The following is an 11,926-nucleotide window of genomic DNA, read 5'->3' as shown; positions in this document are numbered from 1 at the left end:
GGACATGCCCAAAGGCCTCCATTTCAGACGCTTTAAGTCATGCTCTCCGCCTCCCACTCTTTCAGTCGCCTAGCGAGGTAACCATGGCAACGCGTCAACGGAGCGCTTGGAGCGCTTCATTTTCAGAACCGGGATGCTGTTTTGATCATGTATCAAAACAGCATCCCGGTTCTGCAACTGAGAGCTCCATTGTCAGAACCGGGATGCTGTTTTGATCGTGTTTTAAATGCACCAGATCACACACCATGAACCACCCACAGAATCCTGTAATTTTTCTGTGCATTTCAATACTAGATTTGTAATTTTTCGATGGCTAGATGGCTTAGAAAGGACAACGTTTATATTCTTTCCAAATATAAAATCAAGGTAGGTTGCAGGAACACACTTCCTAATGAGTCACAGAGAATGACGTTTGGTAGGCCAATCAGAGGTGGGTAAGGGCGGGTCTTCTCGGGAAGGTCGTGTTTTTGATTGGCTAATAGTGCCTGTCAGCATTGCTTTCACACAACACTGTGTGTGAGGATGAGGCTTTGTTTGTTTACAGTTTACACATGCATGCATGCATGCAGTGCCTGGCTGGTAGGAAGCTCACGGAGAGCCACGGATAACGTTTTGTCTTCTATTGCAAAGTCCATTCAGGTAAGAGTAAATACATTGTTAAATCCATCACTAATGTTAGGATGTGGTAGCCAATTGGGATGCGTGTGTTTGTTTCACTGTTTGATTGTCTGCTTTCTTGGGACATTTAATGCTAATGCTGTTGCTAAGCTGATTTAAACAACTACAAGCTAAAACAGGGGTCTTCAACGTTTTCAGGCCAGGGACCCCTTAGCTGAGAGAGAGATGAAGCAGGGACCCCTTAGCTGAGAGAGAGATGAAGCAGGGACCCCTTATGTGAGAGAGAGATGAATCAGGGACCCCTTAGTTGAGAGAGAGATGAAGCAGGGACCCCTTAGTTGAGAGAGAGATGAAGCAAGGACCACTTAGCTGAGAGAAAGATGAAGCAGGGACCCCTTAGCTGAGAGAGATAAAGCAGGGACCCCTTAGCTGAGACAGAGATGAAGCAGGGACCCCCTAGCTGAGAGAGATAAAGCAAGGACCCCTTGAGATGAAGCAGGGATCCCTTAGCTGAGAGATAAAGCAGGGACCCCTTAGCTGAGAGAGATGAAGCAGGGACCCCCCACTACACCAAGCCTATTTGCCAAAAATAGCAGATCTACAAGCTCTCAACATGGGAGGCGTTGAGAGCTTGTAGATCTGCAATTTTTATCTTAAGTTCCCCTCAAAATAGGGATTGAACCCCCAAGTTGTTAATTATCCTATCACACAAAGATTTGGCGCCCCCCCCCCCCCCCCCCCCCCCAGGGCCCCTATAGTAACTCTGAGGACCCCCTGATGAAGACCCCTGCTTTATAGCCTATGCCCCCCCCCCCCCCCCCCCCCACATCCTTATTGATAGGACAGTAGACTGACAGGAAATGCAGATATACAGTACATAGCAATGCATATATAATAATAGTAGACATATAAGCTGCCGTGCTGCGAGTTTGTAGATGTGCTAATTTTGAAGATCCTTGAGCAACATGGTTAGAGTGCATATGCTATGGAATAAACTAGTTTATTGTCCTGCACGGACGTGCAGGACACACTACCCTGACACCAAGTGACCAACTGGCCCACTATGAGCCTGTAGACATCTATTTTTTGAGTATGACGCGTGTAGATCTGCTTTCTTGGACATTTCTGTAGTCAATCAATTACCTGGTTATTACATCTATTATGATATGTAAATGCAACCCAATCATATTCTGATTGGGTTGCATATGATGATTTTTTTAACCTAGTGTTCAGGTGTATGGCTCTTAAATTTAAATTTATGTAATTGAATTCTATTGGTTCATTAACTAATTGATTGTTGACACCCACCATGGAATATGACCTATTTATAGGCTCCAATGCCACTCACTTGTAACTTGAGAAAGCCCTGTTGGGCGAAACGTTGTCGGTTGAAATTAAAAAACGTGAGAGCATTATACGTGTGCGGACATTATCCTTTATTCATTGTTTCCTGGATCCAGCACCGTATACACATTTTGGGGATGTGCATATGCTATTCCTTTGTTCTGTGTGTGTATTCTCCTCAGAATAGGGATGCGAGGGTTCATGTTGTTAATCTGAAAGAATGATCATTTCACACAAAAAGTGCTGCGAGCTTGTTGATCTGCTGTTTTTGAAGAAAAGAAATTAGTGCAAGTTTTAATCTCTTTTAAAAGCGAACATTTGTGACACAACTCCCTGCACTCTCTAACACTGAGAGTGCACAAATGGAACCAAATGGATTTGGTTCCATTTGTACTTTGTCAAAGTTAAGGGGAGACCTTCAAATTTGTCGTACTGGTCGGGCCAGCGGTTAACAGCAGCAGACTCTTGTAGTTCTGGTGTGAACAGTTTTTGCACTTTTAGTAAAAATGTTTAGTCTAAACTCAATTCCACTCTCATATATTCATATAGGTTGATGGAGGATGGGATTCCGTCATCTTATGAGGACCTAACTGGAGCATAGCTGGTACAACCTGCAGGGAGCCTCTGCTAAGACACTGCGAATATACACCCAAGCCCTGGTCTTCTCTGCAGCGGATTACTGTGCCCCAGTCTGGAGCAGAACCCCCGTGCATGGCAAGGTTGATGTGGCTATCAACAGTGCCCTCCGTATCATAACTGGATGCCCGAAGCCTAGCCTACCCCAGTGTCCCTCTTGCCATTCGTCATGGGAATAGCCACGGCCGGCTGCCTCCCACGTCCTGAGATGCTGGCATGGCTATATGCGACACCGATGAAATGAAACTAGCTTTTACTTTTTCCTCCACGTCGCTGACTCCAGTTGCAGGAGCGCGTTGTGCAGAGCTTTGTTCAAAATAGCTGAGGAACACACTGGAACAATGTTGACGGACATCTTTTCCTATGTTGGATTGGATTAATACCCTTGGTGTCAATGCGTTGGAAACGTGGAGGTTTTACCTGCCTTTTTTGCTTTGATGCCGCCTTTTGTGGACCTGCTTTTACCTGCGGCTATGTGGACCATAACACCATGTACATACATACATACTGCTGCTAAGTGGACCTAATCTCATACATACATACATACATGAACTTTACACTTTGAATACGGTACATCATCATTGGCAGGATCTGCTGGTAGGGCTCTGGGTGGCATAATAGCAAAAAAACAAACAGCTGGGTGATCTGGGATATGCTGCTTACTCCAACTATTTCACACGTGTGTTTGCCCTGTCATGGACTATTATGGCAGGTGTATGGGGCTCAAACACAAATATGAAAAGGGCAAATGGTCCAAAATAGAGCGATACAGTATTTCCTAGGTGTGCATACATTTGCCCAGGTATTGGCAATAACAGGAGATATGGGATGGGAACCGTGTGAAGTAAGGTGGAAGGGCAGCATGGTAGCCTATTGGAATAGATTAATCAGAATGCCAGAAAATAGAGTTGCCAAGAAAATATTTATTTGGGATGTATCAATAAAAGGTGCATGGGCATTGGGCAAGTACTGTGGATGAGATGCCCCTGCACCTTGAAACTGGTAGATACAGAGGAGTAGTGGAGGAAGAGGGGGTTTGTATTTATTGTGACATAAATGATATTGAGAATGAGTTCCACTTTATGTTCTACTGCCCTTTGTATCATGAGCTACGTCAAAGACTGTTTAATAAGTGTAAAAACCTAGATTTGATATGGTTAAGTGACGCAGAGAGACTTTGTTGGATTTTTGAACACAAGATATTTGCACTGGCAGAATATTTAGAGAAAGCATGGGACAAACAGACAAAGAAAACATATATGTAAGGTATATTTATTTTGTTTTGTCATTTTCTTTTCTTTTCTTTATAATATTATTGTTGTGCACTGTGTGCAGTTTCCAATAATGGAATGTGGTATTGTTTATTCATGTTTGGTGTCTTATAAGCTCGCAAGGGATGGGTCTTTTCGAAGTATACCATGACACGAAAAAAATAAATAATAATAACCGGTTATGCTTAACGGTTACACGGTTAATTTTCATAATATGATCGCATTGTCCTGGTCCTGGATACTGATGATAGCCAAAGATATTATTATGCCAAGGTACTATATTAGTGTTGTGTTGGTGGTGAAGGTTTTCCATGAGGTGATTTATATAACCAGAATACACTGTGCCCGTTTGTCTTCTCATTCTGTATGCCCATGGCAAAGAGCATTTTTACTAAAATGTCCACCTGCTGGACAGGTTATTCAATGATTGGAATTGATTAATTCAGAATCAAGCATTCAACTAAGCTGTGAGTTAGATGATGAACATGTTTCCCCTCTCTCTGCCCTGTTTTTTTCCTGAAAATAAGTACACCTGTAGAATGTGACCACAATGATTTTGATTCACAGAACAAAAAAATTGTAATACAATCATGAAATCATGTTTTCATTCCCACTTCAGTTCTAGGACACTTCGTAGCAACACCAGTGCATATTACCAGTACACAGGATGCCAAAACATGTAATGTGTGATGTATATGTGCCAAGAACAATAAATTCCAGGAATATGTATCATGTCTTTGTGTTTATTGATAATGAAATATAGCTATGTATTCAAGCAAATTGTGCTGTTACAGTATGTCATACATACGTACATGTTAGTACAGTAGGTGTATAATCCAGCTATATTTGCAGACTAAGGTGCTCTACACACGGCAGGCGGTTGCCGTCGGGGCTGCCGCTAGGATCAGCGGTGGCCGCACCGCGGTGAGACACAAACACACTCGTTCAGTGATTAAACGCCGCGCGGTATTTCACAAAGATGAACACAATCCATCTCTCACCGTCCGCGTACGCATGCACAAACGAGCACGCTCGCGGGGGATTTAAACTTCGCTGCGCGGCTGAAAAAGCCGCCCGCCTCCCGTTGAAAATGAATTACTAGCAGGCGGTGACCGCGTACCGTCTGGAATCCCCTTTGATGTGCTTTACAGTAACAAGGACAGAGATCACCAGGCAGGGAGTTTCACTGCCAACAGCAAATACCTGGTTGTGATACTGTAGTGTTATATTGTAGTAATAGTGTGTTATTACTGTCATATTACATAGTGATACAACCTTTCTGACATGATATGATATAGTACTATTGTCAGTTTGGTTTTCATCATAGCTTTCCATCAACTGGACTATACTGTATACGAGGCAGATATGTGTACAGCAGGGTTCCCCAATTAGTTTTCCCCAAGGGCCGAATTATGTCTAGGATACCAAGCCGAGGGCCACAACATTGCAGGGGGTGACGGTGGTGTTCCCACTACTCCAGCGACAGTTTTCGTCGTTGTCAGGTGAAAATCTTGAATGTCTAAAACTGTTCGTTTTGAATTTATCATATTAAAAATGATTTAAACTAGTGAAAACAGCCGATCTACAAGCACACAACGCTTCGCGTTGCGAGGCGGCGTTGTGTGCTTGTAGATCTGCTGTTTTCACTACTTTTGTGCGACGGCCTTGTATGATTTACGAAAGAACGTACAAATTTGGAGATACGAGATTTCCACCCGACAACGACGATATACTAGCTTTGTTGCTGCTCTTATACCACCATTATTACTGGGGTTGGTGTGGGCCAGACAGTAGCCCCCCGCGGGCTGCAAATGGCCCGCGGGCCGCCTATTGGGGAACCCTGGTGTACAGTATCAGATGTATGAACAGTTACAGATTAGTATGGGTCAAGTTGGACCCCCCTAAAGGAACTTAGTCCGTAAAGAGTCCCTGGAATCACCACTTCCTGAAAAGAACCAATCCACACAAGCTCAAAATGAGTAGCATCAGCAACCCGTAGTGATCTTGTAGATCGTCTATATTACAGTAGGTGCCACCGTACAAGGAATGCCTCTTGGTGAGGCCTACACTATGATCAATATCTGACTTTTATCAGAGTGGCAAACCCATTCTGTTAGAGTGGTCTGACGTCACAGTAACCCTAACCCTAAATCTAACCCTAAACTTAACCCTAACCCTAACCTAGAGCAGCAGTGTTTCTCAAAGTGGATTCCAGGGACACTGTGGGTTCCTTTAGGGGGGTCCAAATTGACCCATACTAATCTGTAACTCTGACAGTGTACAAATGGAACCCAAATGGACTCGTTAGGGTTCATTTGGCTCATTTGTACACTGTCAGAGTTAAGAGGAGACCTTGAACTTTGAAGGTTTGAGAAACCTAAACCCTGAAATCTACAGTGTTGTTAGCTATAAGCTGTCGCACAGTGCATCTACAGCATGTGGTACCTCTTGCCCCTCCAGTGCTTTACCCTGGGTTGGCTCCCATATTAAATTTTCTTGCCTCTAGTTCTTGGTGCTTGCCGCAGCTTGAGCAGTCCAGGGCCTGGCTACCAGGGCTCCAGAAGCAAGACAGTTCAGTTGCCTGCTTAAGTTAACTGCTGTTTCACTGCTGACAGATGCTGTTGATTTAACATCTTTCTAACTGTTCATACATCTGATACTGTACACCAGGGTTCCCCAATAGGCGGCCCGCGAGCCATTTGCAGCCCGCGGGGGGCTACTGTCTGGCCCACACCAACCCCAGTAATAATGGTGGTATAAGAGCAGCAACAAAGCTAGTATATCGTCGTTGTCGGGTGGAAATCTCGTATCTCCAAATTTGTACGTTCTTTCGTAAATCATACAAGGCCGTCGCACAAAAGTAGTGAAAACAGCAGATCTACAAGCACACAACGCCTCGCAACGCGAAGCGTTGTGTGCTTGTAGATCGGCTGTTTTCACTAGTTTAAATCATTTTTAATATGATAAATTCAAAACGAACAGTTTTAGACATTCAAGATTTTCACCTGACAACGACGAAAACTGTCGCTGGAGTAGTGGGAACACCACCGTCACCCCCTGCAATGTTGTGGCCCTCGGCTTGGTATCCTAGACATAATTCGGCCCTTGGGGAAAACTAATTGGGGAACCCTGCTGTACACATATCTGCCTCATATACAGTATAGTCCAGTTGATGGAAAGCTATGATGAAAACCAAACTGACAATAGTACTATATCATATCATGTCAGAAAGGTTGTATCACTATGTAATATGACAGTAATAACACACTATTACTACAATATAACACTACAGTATCACAACCAGGTATTTGCTGTTGGCAGTGAAACTCCCTGCCTGGTGATCTCTGTCCTTGTTACTGTAAAGCACATTTAGTCTGCAAATATAGCTGGATTATACACCTACTGTACTAACATGTACGTATGTATGACATACTGTAACAGCACAATTTGCTTGAATACATAGCTATATTTCATTATCAATAAACACAAAGACATGATACATATTCCTGGAATTTATTGTTCTTGGCACATATACATCACACATTACATGTTTTGGCATCCTGTGTACTGGTAATATGCACTGGTGTTGCTACGAAGTGTCCTAGAACTGAAGTGGGAATGAAAACATGATTTCATGATTGTATTACAATTTTTTTTTCTGTGAATCAGAATCATTGTGGTCACATTCTACAGGTGTACTTATTTTCAGGAAAAAAACAGGGCAGAGAGAGGGGAAACATGTTCATCATCTAACTCACAGCTTAGTTGAATGCTTGATTCTGAATTAATCAATTCCAATCATTGAATAACCTGTCCAGCAGGTGGACATTTTAGTAAAAATGCTCTTTGCCATGGGCATACAGAATGAGAAGACAAACGGGCACAGTGTATTCTGGTTATATAAATCACCTCATGGAAAACCTTCACCACCAACACAACACTAATATAGTACCTTGGCATAATAATATCTTTGGCTATCATCAGTATCCAGGACCAGGACAATGCGATCATATTATTATGAAAATTAACCGTGTAACCGTTAAGCATAACCGGTTATTATTATTTATTTTTTTCGTGTCATGGTATACTTCGAAAAGACCCATCCCTTGCGAGCTTATAAGACACCAAACATGAATAAACAATACCACATTCCATTATTGGAAACTGCACACAGTGCACAACAATAATATTATAAAGAAAAGAAAAGAAAATGACAAAACAAAATAAATATACCTTACATATATGTTTTCTTTGTCTGTTTGTCCCATGCTTTCTCTAAATATTCTGCCAGTGCAAATATCTTGTGTTCAAAAATCCAACAAAGTCTCTCTGCGTCACTTAACCATATCAAATCTAGGTTTTTACACTTATTAAACAGTCTTTGACGTAGCTCATGATACAAAGGGCAGTAGAACATAAAGTGGAACTCATTCTCAATATCATTTATGTCACAATAAATACAAACCCCCTCTTCCTCCACTACTCCTCTGTATCTACCAGTTTCAAGGTGCAGGGGCATCTCATCCACAGTACTTGCCCAATGCCCATGCACCTTTTATTGATACATCCCAAATAAATATTTTCTTGGCAACTCTATTTTCTGGCATTCTGATTAATCTATTCCAATAGGCTACCATGCTGCCCTTCCACCTTACTTCACACGGTTCCCATCCCATATCTCCTGTTATTGCCAATACCTGGGCAAATGTATGCACACCTAGGAAATACTGTATCGCTCTATTTTGGACCATTTGCCCTTTTCATATTTGTGTTTGAGCCCCATACACCTGCCATAATAGTCCATGACAGGGCAAACACACGTGTGAAATAGTTTGGAGTAAGCAGCATATCCCAGATCACCCAGCTGTTTGTTTTTTTGCTATTATGCCACCCAGAGCCCTACCAGCAGATCCTGCCAATGATGATGTACCGTATTCAAAGTGTAAAGTTCATGTATGTATGTATGTATGAGATTAGGTCCACTTAGCAGCAGTATGTATGTATGTACATGGTGTTATGGTCCACATAGCCGCAGGTAAAAGCAGGTCCACAAAAGGCGGCATCAAAGCAAAAAAGGCAGGTAAAACCTCCACGTTTCCAACGCATTGACACCAAGGGTATTAATCCAATCCAACATAGGAAAAGATGTCCGTCAACATTGTTCCAGTGTGTTCCTCAGCTATTTTGAACAAAGCTCTGCACAACGCGCTCCTGCAACTGGAGTCAGCGACGTGGAGGAAAAAGAAAAAGCTAGTTTCATTTCATCTGTGTCGCATATAGCCATGCCAGCATCTCAGGACGTGGGAGGCAGCCGGCCGTGGCTATTCCCATGACGAATGGCAAGAGGGACACTGGGGTAGGCTAGGCTTCGGGCATCCAGTTATGATACGGAGGGCACTGTTGATAGCCACATCAACCTTGCCATGCACGGGGGTTCTGCTCCAGACTGGGGCACAGTAATCCGCTGCAGAGAAGACCAGGGCTTGGGTGTATATTCGCAGTGTCTTAGCAGAGGCTCCCTGCAGGTTGTACCAGCTATGCTCCAGTTAGGTCCTCATAAGATGACGGAATCCCATCCTCCATCAACCTATATGAATATATGAGAGTGGAATTGAGTTTAGACTAAACATTTTTACTAAAAGTGCAAAAACTGTTCACACCAGAACTACAAGAGTCTGCTGCTGTTAACCGCTGGCCCGACCAGTACGACAAATTTGAAGGTCTCCCCTTAACTTTGACAAAGTACAAATGGAACCAAATCCATTTGGTTCCATTTGTGCACTCTCAGTGTTAGAGAGTGCAGGGAGTTGTGTTACAAATGTTCGCTTTTAAAAGAGATTAAAACTTGCACTAATTTCTTTTCTTCAAAAACAGCAGATCAACAAGCTCGCAGCACTTTTTGTGTGAAATGATCATTCTTTCAGATTAACAACATGAACCCTCGCATCCCTATTCTGAGGAGAATACACACACAGAACAAAGGAATAGCATATGCACATCCCCAAAATGTGTATACGGTGCTGGATCCAGGAAACAATGAATAAAGGATAATGTCCGCACACGTATAATGCTCTCCCGTTTTTTAATTTCAACCAACAACGTTTCGCCCAACAGGGCTTTCTCAAGTTACAAGTGAGTGGCATTGGAGCCTATAAATAGGTCATATTCCATGGTGGGTGTCAACAATCAATTAGTTAATGAACCAATAGAATTCAATTACATAAATTTAAATTTAAGAGCCATACACCTGAACACTAGGTTAAAAAATCATCATATGCAACCCAATCAGAATATGATTGGGTTGCATTTACATATCACAAAGCATGAACATGTTACATACAAAGAGATACATATAATTCTAGGTTATATCTTTAATACAACACACACACACACACACACACACACACACACACACACACACACACACACACACACACACACACACACACACACAGTTTAGATTAATTCCTATGGAGTGTGCTATATTGTATAGTCACTATAAAAAGTTAATAGATGTAATAACCAGGTAATTGATTGACTACAGAAATGTCCAAGAAAGCAGATCTACACGCGTCATACTCAAAAAATAGATGTCTACAGGCTCATAGTGGGCCAGTTGGTCACTTGGTGTCAGGGTAGTGTGTCCTGCACGTCTGTGCAGGACAATAAACTAGTTTATTCCATAGCATATGCACTCTAACCATGTTGCTCAAGGATCTTCAAAATTAGCACATCTACAAACTCGCAGCACGGCAGCTTATATATCTACTATTATTATATATGCATTGCTATGTACTGTATATCTGCATTTCCTGTCAGTCTACTGTCCTATCAATAAGGATGTGGGGGGGGGGCATAGGCTATAAAGCAGGGGTCTTCATCAGGGGGTCCTCAGAGTTACTATAGGGGCCCTGGGGGGGGGGGGGGGGGGGGGGGGTCGCCAAATCTTTGTGTGATAGGATAATTAACAACTTGGGGGTTCAATCCCTATTTTGAGGGGAACTTAAGACAAAAATTGCAGATCTACAAGCTCTCAACGCCTCCCATGTTGAGAGCTTGTAGATCTGCTATTGTTGGCAAATAGGCTTGGTGTAGTGGGGGGTCCCTGCTTCATCTCTCTCAGCTAAGGGGTCCCTGCTTTATCTCTCAGCTAAGGGATCCCTGCTTCATCTCAAGGGGTCCTTGCTTTATCTATCTCAGCTAGGGGGTCCCTGCTTCATCTCTGTCTCAGCTAAGGGGTCCCTGCTTTATCTCTCTCAGCTAAGGGGTCCCTGCTTCATCTTTCTCTCAGCTAAGTGGTCCTTGCTTCATCTCTCTCTCAACTAAGGGGTCCCTGCTTCATCTCTCTCTCAACTAAGGGGTCCCTGATTCATCTCTCTCTCACATAAGGGGTCCCTGCTTCATCTCTCTCTCAGCTAAGGGGTCCCTGCTTCATCTCTCTCTCAGCTAAGGGGTCCCTGGCCTGAAAACGTTGAAGACCCCTGTTTTAGCTTGTAGTTGTTTAAATCAGCTTAGCAACAGCATTAGCATTAAATGTCCCAAGAAAGCAGACAATCAAACAGTGAAACAAACACACGCATCCCAATTGGCTACCACATCCTAACATTAGTGATGGATTTAACAATGTATTTACTCTTACCTGAATGGACTTTGCAATAGAAGACAAAACGTTATCCGTGGCTCTCCGTGAGCTTCCTACCAGCCAGGCACTGCATGCATGCGTGCACGTGCATGTGTAAACTGTAAACAAACAAAGCCTCATCCTCACACACAGTGTTGTGTGAAAGCAATGCTGACAGGCACTATTAGCCAATCAAAAACACGACCTTCCCGAGAAGACCCGCCCTTACCCACCTCTGATTGGCCTACCAAACGTCATTCTCTGTGACTCATTAGGAAGTGTGTTCCTGCAACCTACCTTGATTTTATATTTGGAAAGAATATAAACGTTGTCCTTTCTAAGCCATCTAGCCATCGAAAAATTACAAATCTAGTATTGAAATGCACAGAAAAATTACAGGATTCTGTGGGTGGTTCATGGTGTGTGATCTGGTGCA

The 11,926-nt window shown here is 43.0% G+C and overlaps 1 long non-coding RNA gene across 1 annotated transcript; it reads left to right on the top strand.

The window, feature by feature from the left end:
• Window positions 1–559: 559 nt before the first annotated feature.
• LOC308288506 lies at window positions 560–4,596 on the top strand. Its single transcript, XR_013962196.1, has 2 exons — window positions 560–639; window positions 2,512–4,596. It is a non-coding gene; the product is annotated as an uncharacterized lncRNA (long non-coding RNA).
• The last annotated feature ends 7,330 nt before the right edge of the window (window positions 4,597–11,926 follow it).

The sequence above is a fragment of the Nannobrachium achirus genome (assembly GCF_963921795.1).
Source record: "Nannobrachium achirus genome assembly, chromosome: 7".
Lineage (NCBI taxonomy): Eukaryota > Metazoa > Chordata > Actinopteri > Myctophiformes > Myctophidae > Nannobrachium > Nannobrachium achirus.
The sequence above is the reverse complement of the archived record's forward strand: the minus strand, read 5'-3'. Positions and strand labels throughout refer to the sequence as shown.